The 7,487-nt window shown below is 30.7% G+C and overlaps 1 pseudogene across 1 annotated transcript; it reads left to right on the top strand.

Annotated features, from left to right (window-relative positions):
- Nucleotides 1-453: 453 nt before the first annotated feature.
- On the top strand, nt 454-7,085 carry LOC143253908 (selenoprotein M-like; annotated as a pseudogene). Its single transcript, XR_013029891.1, has 4 exons — nt 454-727; nt 1,269-1,339; nt 4,902-4,980; nt 5,266-7,085. The product of XR_013029891.1 is annotated as a selenoprotein M-like (transcript).
- Nucleotides 7,086-7,487: the final 402 nt, after the last annotated feature.

Below are 7,487 nucleotides of genomic sequence, written 5' to 3'. Positions count from 1 at the left end.
ATTAAAAACTGGGTATTATTGTAATAAATAAAATATAGACCTATATATCCTGATTGTATTTTTATTAACTCAGTATCTTGCCATTTCAGATTCATCAGGAATTATCGACAAGTGACAAATTCGTTAATTCAGACGAAACTATTTTGGAACACCATCAGTAGTTAATCGAACATCATTCTGAATTTTTGAATAATTAACAAGTGATTCTAATGTACTTATACGCTCGTTACATTGTACAAGCGGATAAAAAATAACCTACTTAAGCCTACCTCTTTTTAATTAAAAGCTGATTTGTACGAATTTGCTTTTACTGCACTCCCCCTAATAAAGACAATATTTACCGATAGACACCAACCGAAGTAAACAAGAACCTCAAAATCATGCCTTAAATACATTTTCATTAGTCTTAACTTTAGTTTTCCGATAGGTAGCGTAATATAATTTCCGCTTTAACAAGTTGACGAATGAGACGAGTACAACTCATTAGAATTTGTGATACGTTTAATCTTTCAGTTAGGGATATTAAACTCATTTGCAAAGGGGAAGTATTTAAAAGATTAAGCCGTAAAGTTTTAAATAATACTTAATTTTAGACTGTATAATGGCGCGTTACGGGTACGATGGTTTCGCAATTTCATTATTAATGTTTATATGTAGATTGAGTTTTACTTTATGTTTGGATAACGAAATTATAAACGACAAAAAAGTGGCAAGTGCAAGGGTAGAGGTAAGTACTTTGGAAAATTTCATAAACCTAAGTCATAACTTTAAAAAAAAACTATATTTATTTATTTTATATCAATTATCTGGCTCAGATGCAGATTTGAAGCTGAACTCTTAAATTGATTGATATTGGTAATTCAACTGATAATATAGCGTATTATATTTCATTGTCAGTGTTTTGTGTTGTAGTTATTGATCAGTTGATATATCTGAAGCTGTTAGAAAAACCCATGAATCGAGTTTCAGATCATTTATGTTACTTATTAGTAGATAAACAGTTGAATAATCGTGAAAATAATGGTATTTAAACTTCGTTTCCTATGTGTAGGCTTTTCCACTAGTTTCATTCTAATGATGCGGTCAATCGGAGTAATTGTAAATTTGCACGTGGCATTGACAATAATAGTAAAGTTATAATACAATTAAAAATATAGTAGTTAGCAATTAGATGAGTTACTTTACTTAAAGTGAATATATAGACTAGGAAATACTGATGAGGTAATTCTCTTTTAACAGTTTGTTTAAATAAGAATGATCTTTTACAGAGTTGTGGTGGATGACGTTTGAATCGCCTACCGGAAGTGAAACGGTTTATTTTCACTGACATTCCACTGTTGTATCCTTTTAGATTTCATTTTTTACAGAAATAAAAGAGAAAGATGCAATTATTTGTTGGCAGAATGAGTGTTCATATAGTAAATTTATTTGTTTTTGGTTACTTTTTATTGCAAGTATCGAAATTAGCTTTTTCATAGAGAAGTTTGATTGCAATATCTGATTTTTTTTGTCTGTAATTATCCACTTACTGGTTTGAGTTCTGGTTTGTATATCTTGACTAAGATTTCCCCATCTTTACCATAATTAGGTGTTTTTTTACAATCTTTTGTTATTTCTTTGGGACTACAATTAGAGTACAAGATTTTATTTGTATAGTGAAACACCAACTTATAACAACATAAGATTGAATTTCCCTTTTAACCATCAAAGGTTTAAAATCAAATTAAATGTGGAATTTCATATACCTTATGAATGTACCACAGGCAACAAATTTTGATTGACAAGCTGAGATACTCCTTCAGGTTATGAATTTAAGAAATCATGAGGGTTAATGCTATTATAAATAACCCAGAAATACTAACTTTTGCACAGCTTATCAATAGCATAATATTGTTTCACCAAAAGTTTTGTGTAACTTTAAGAACTCAGTGTGTGTGTGTGTATACTTAAAAAATGGTGTAGAGTATGTGATGGTCTAGGTGACTTTGTACAAAGAAGTGGTGGCCTTAGGGGTGTTTTCAACACTTGATTGTTAACAGCCTTCAGTATTTCACGTTATTAATTAATTAATGGTCATAGTCCACAAAAGCATCTCACTGGTCAAAGTAGCAAGTGGGTACAACTCATATAAACCTTATGGTAACTGTTGTTGTATTAGCACACTCTGAGACATGCAAGATTTTTATGTGCTATCTTGTACACAGTGTGTATGTTGTATTACAGAATTTTTTATTACATATTAAAGTATGTTAAAAAATAAGCAAAATGTTAAAAATCAGATTGGACTGTTTATCCTTTCTCTACAGTTGAGATGTATATGTGCCAGTACGTGTTTGGGAAGGACTGGTGGGTCCAATGTGTCTTATAATCATTCATACATTATAGCACTTTGATGTTCTTTCTTTATTTAGTTTTCATATTCTGTGGCTAAAACATAATAAAAATTCGTTTTTATATGATTGAGTAACACTTTTAAGAGTAATCAACATACTTGTTTAAGAAGTGAAGAAATAAAACTTTGATCACAAGATATTCTTGTGTGTGTGTTAGTTTGTTCTAACTTAAAAAACAAGCCAAAACAAAAGTAAACAAAAAATGCTGCACTAATTGAAAAGATCCCAAGGTATTTATTTAATACTTTCTTATAAAAAAAATAAAGATTAGATAAATTTTACTTTAAATTTCTAATAACTATTTTTAGTTATGAATAAGGTCAGTCAACAACTTGGCACTACTTTATGTAGATGTACACCTTACCACATTATAAAGGCTTGTTTAGAACATGGAGCTACCCTAGTTTGTTTAGATGACTGGATGGGATGCTTCATACTAGTATAATTTGTCTTCTACGCTATCAGTTAATGTCTTTCTACCACATTGGGGAATGGAGTGCTAGCTTCAAGAGGTAAATTTTTAACTTACTTACCCCTAAATAGTATTGCTTTAATTTCTTATTTTTATTTCAATTAATTTTTCTTTACTTTGGCAAGCAGTTACCTTCCCACAACTGTCTGCAAGCAGTGAAGGGTGATACAGGTGTGGGACATTGTGGGCTTGAGTGCCCACATCTCGCTCTCCTAATTTCTATTTATGTGACACTGGCAAATGGAAGTTAGTATTGATAGATAGTGTATTCCCATTGCAGCGTGTGTCCTACCTTAGTAGTCACCTCCAACACGTAGAGCACATTTTATAATCCCACATTACAGTTTGTACTCTGGGAACTATTCAATAAATGCTGAGTTTTTTGTTTATTTTTGGTTTGGTGTGTTTTTTAAGTTATAACAAAGTAATATAATTAGTCAGAGGTTTGGATTTGCTCTTTTTAATGCAGTCCTTCCTTGTGATTTTATTTATTTAACTTTATCAAAGTGTATTAATTTTCACTATATATATATATATATATATATATATATACATATAATATTTCCACACGTTTGCTAGTACACCTGTAACCTGTGTTGGAACACACTTGTTCAGAAGCTTTTAGATGGACAACAATTTTCCAAAAGTGTATATAATATTCTTTATGTACCCTACATAACTGATAAACACTTTTACCAATTCTGTTTTCAGAATACGAGAATGATACTGAAAGAGTTAAAAGATGCTGATGACACAGAACCTTTGTGGAATGTCTGCCATACGAGGTGTAAGAGAACTATTACTGGAGAATAAATATGAAACATAAAATGTATGTTATCACTAATAATGATTACAAGAAAGAAAGCACCCGGCCCCTTTAAGGATACTAGACAACCCATTGGTTCTGTTGTAAAAATGTTTTACTACTAATACAGAACAGAACTCATCTGCAACCACAAGTTTTCACTTCAGAAATTATACTCAGGTTTTGTATTTTTGGATTGTACTGTGTTCTGGTGAATGGATTCTTTTGACTTATTTGATGGAAACTGTGCAAAGTCTAGTCCTCGTGACAATAACAAATTAATCCATTTCTTCAGATAATTTTTGTCACAACCCCAAACATGTGGTGGTAAGCCTAATTTCGTAAATAAACTCTAAATGTAGGCCTCACTCCAGCTACAACTCTCTTTGATAGATGAACGTGTATTAACTATCAACTTACCAAATACACCACATTTTCTTTTTCATACATTGATTACACATTTATAATGTACTTTCATAACATCTCTTTATTATGAATTTTCCAGATATACTAGAACTACTTTTATGAATTTTCTAAATCTAGCATCATCTTGATTAGTAGCTCCCCCTAGCTTACAACATTTACATTGAGGAACATTTTATAGGGTTATTACAAGCTATTGTAGTTTGAGATTTTCAAGGTTGGTACTTCAGTCACTTTATTAACTTGGCAATAAAAGCATAAAGATGTGTTATCTTGTTAATATATCTTTAACTTCTGTTACAAGCAAACTACTTATTTATGTATCAGAACTAGAAATGTGCACAGTAATCAGAATACCATTATTTACTTGATGACTACCTGTCTTTCCTCTAGTCTTGCACTCCTATATTAGGGACAGTTAGTGCAGATAACCCTACTGTAGCTTTGTGAACATTAAAAAAATAAAACGAACATTATTTACTGTGGAGTTCGTGAATTCTGAATTCATGTACTGAAATGTAACATTCTTACAAAAACACAAATTGTTTTCTTAATGCCCCATTGCCAATCCACTGTTATTTGAATGGTTCTTTTTTTTTTTCCATCCTAGATACTTGTTTGTTTTTGTCTTTTTAATTAGTCACCAAGTACACTATATAATAGTATAAGCTATTTTTCATTAGTTCCCACTATCAGAAATGGACCATTACTACCATTCTATGATAACTAACAGTGAAAGTTTTCTTGTAAGAGAAAAGACTGTACAGGTATCTTGTGTCCAGAAGGTTTCTTAACCAACATTCTACAGCCATAATGTGGAGTTTAAACAAATCTCTGGAGCAATACCCGAAATGATCTTGCTGAATAAAGCAGGCCAGGAAATTGAGGTAGGTATAATTATGATTGTTCTGGCTTATCTCTAGGTATAATTATCATTGTTCTGGCTTATCTCAACAGTTGATTGCTACTGATGTTCAGAAAGGCCAGGAGTGATAAAACAATCTGTTTACTACATTGACGACAGCATTTAAATAAACAAATCGTTGGTCCTAAAATTGTCACAAAATCAGTTTATGAAAAAAACATCTGACAACATATTTGTTAACTTCATATTTTTAAGATTCAGGTGAATGAAAGCTGGTGTTTCTGTAATAAATTTTTTTTCATCATAGAGGATTGATTTGAGTGAAAAGAACCAGAAAGAATGTCAAAAACCTTTACTCGACAGAGGTTTCTATTGCAAAAAACATGAGAATGAGGAAGTCCCTCCAGAATTTAAGGATGCACCGTACAGTAGAAAAGAAACCGAATTATAAATATTTAAGCTTTATTAAATAATAGTTTTTAGCTTTCTTCTCATACCAGTTTTCTGTAATTTCTTTACCAAAGGGATTCCTTTGGATTTTATCTCCAGTAGTATTTCTTACAGAATGCACAGCTTATGAAATTTGGATATTTTCTTTGTAATAATGGTTGAACAATGAAAGGTAATTTTTTTCATTCCCAAAGTTTGGAAAGTATTCCAAAACTGATGCTAAATCAAAATATTCTGTAACTTTTAGAAAGAAAAAAAATCAAATTCTGGATTAACAACTATTAACACACTCATCATAAGAGAGTTGCTACACTTGATAATAATTGGGTCACAGGTTGAACAAAAGAAAACTACAAGGAACAATTTTAATGAAACTTCAAGTTTTTCATTTTCAGTAAAGCATTTGAAAATGGTTTTTATATTGTATGTACATGGGCAATTAGGCTTAAGATTTTATATAGTTAAAATGTATAAACTATCATACCATTTGTATGTATTAACTTTTATGTGTGGTTAGTTTTTAATCTAAGATATCATGTTTTAACAATGTGTTAGTTTGTTTTTTTTCTGGCTTCTGTTTACTTGGCTGGTTAAAAGAAAAAACTTCTAATTTCTGTTAGTTTGTTAGACCAATTTCAAACAAATAGCAAAGATTTGAAGACTCATAAACCAGTGTCTATGGGTCTTAAGAAGCTGTTAAATAACTTCAGTTATTTCTGTATCAAAAAATTCATGGCAATCTTACATTTAGAAACATTTTAAAGAAAACAACTAATGCTACAGGAAATGTCCAATCAGGCCACAGATGCCATTAGAAAAAAAATCTGTTTCTTAATTCTTTAAGACAGTTATTTAAAATTGGCAGTTAATTAAGATGTTTTTCAAATCATTTTTTATTAACATTTTCACTTTTTGTCACACTTCAGTGGTACTTTATAAATAATTTTAACATTAGCTATTTGTGTTGCCATTATGTTCAATTATTCGAATATTTTTTAAGCAAGCAATATTAAGTTAACAGTTAGAGAATTCACATTTAAGTTTCTAAAATAATTAAATAATCTTCAGTGACAATATTGTTAGGTATTTTTTATAGTATATAAAACTGAGAAAGTAGAGAAAGAAGCTGTTTGAAGGAACTTAAAATTAATTTATTCAAAGGTTAAGAGGTAACAAGACATATTTCCAAAACAATGATAATAGTACTTCTGTTTCTGATATCTTTACATTCCAGACATGAATTACTTCCCACTTATATTTATAAGCTGAAATTTGTAATGTTAATTACTTTTGATGACTTAGCTGTAACAAGATAATAAATTTGTTGTTAACTCACGTTAAAAGATTTTTTTATTAGTATTGCTTAGCCTACCCCTTCCCTGAATATAAATGTTATTACCCTTAGTATAAAACTTTATCGTGTAGATTAATGTAGGAAGAACTAACTGATCACGTACTTTTTAAGCCATGTTTTGTTGTGCATATATGAAACTACAGACTGAAAATATTATTAAGGTCTGTGGTGGATACGTTGTCATAACATGAAATGGTCTTGATAAGTGAGATGGCTAGTCTTAGACCAGTATTATCATTGTACATGTCAGTTCTGGAATTACTATTCAGTATGATAATGTATTTTAACTTCCTGCTAATGTTACAATAAATTCCGTTTCCTTATCTCTGTATCCTTTTTCTTTGTTGCATTCGCATATTGGTATTTGAAAAATAGGCCTACCGTCCACTGCAGTGTTTACGCACGTAGATACTAGTTTGTTCAGCTTTGAAAAACACATACCTTTAGGAGTGTTTTAACTTTACTAATATCGAACAACCTTATTCTAAACGAGAGTAATCAAATATGTTACATATTCTCGGTTCGCCGCTTCGTTTTGTGATTGCGCGAGTTGGTACTGTATTAGAAAGCATCAAGTTTCACTTTCGAAAACTCAAGGAAAATCTTTTTAAGATCCACAGTGATCAACGACATAGATCATTTTTTGTAGTGTGATGAGGAGTCTCAACCTTAATGTGTCCATAAAATTTGGTAATCCGATCACATTTTACAGTTATTAACCCAAA

The sequence above is a fragment of the Tachypleus tridentatus genome, chromosome 6 (genome assembly GCF_004210375.1).
Source record: "Tachypleus tridentatus isolate NWPU-2018 chromosome 6, ASM421037v1, whole genome shotgun sequence".
NCBI classification, from domain to species: Eukaryota; Metazoa; Arthropoda; class Merostomata; order Xiphosura; family Limulidae; genus Tachypleus; species Tachypleus tridentatus.
This window is presented reverse-complemented; position numbering and strand designations above follow the sequence as displayed.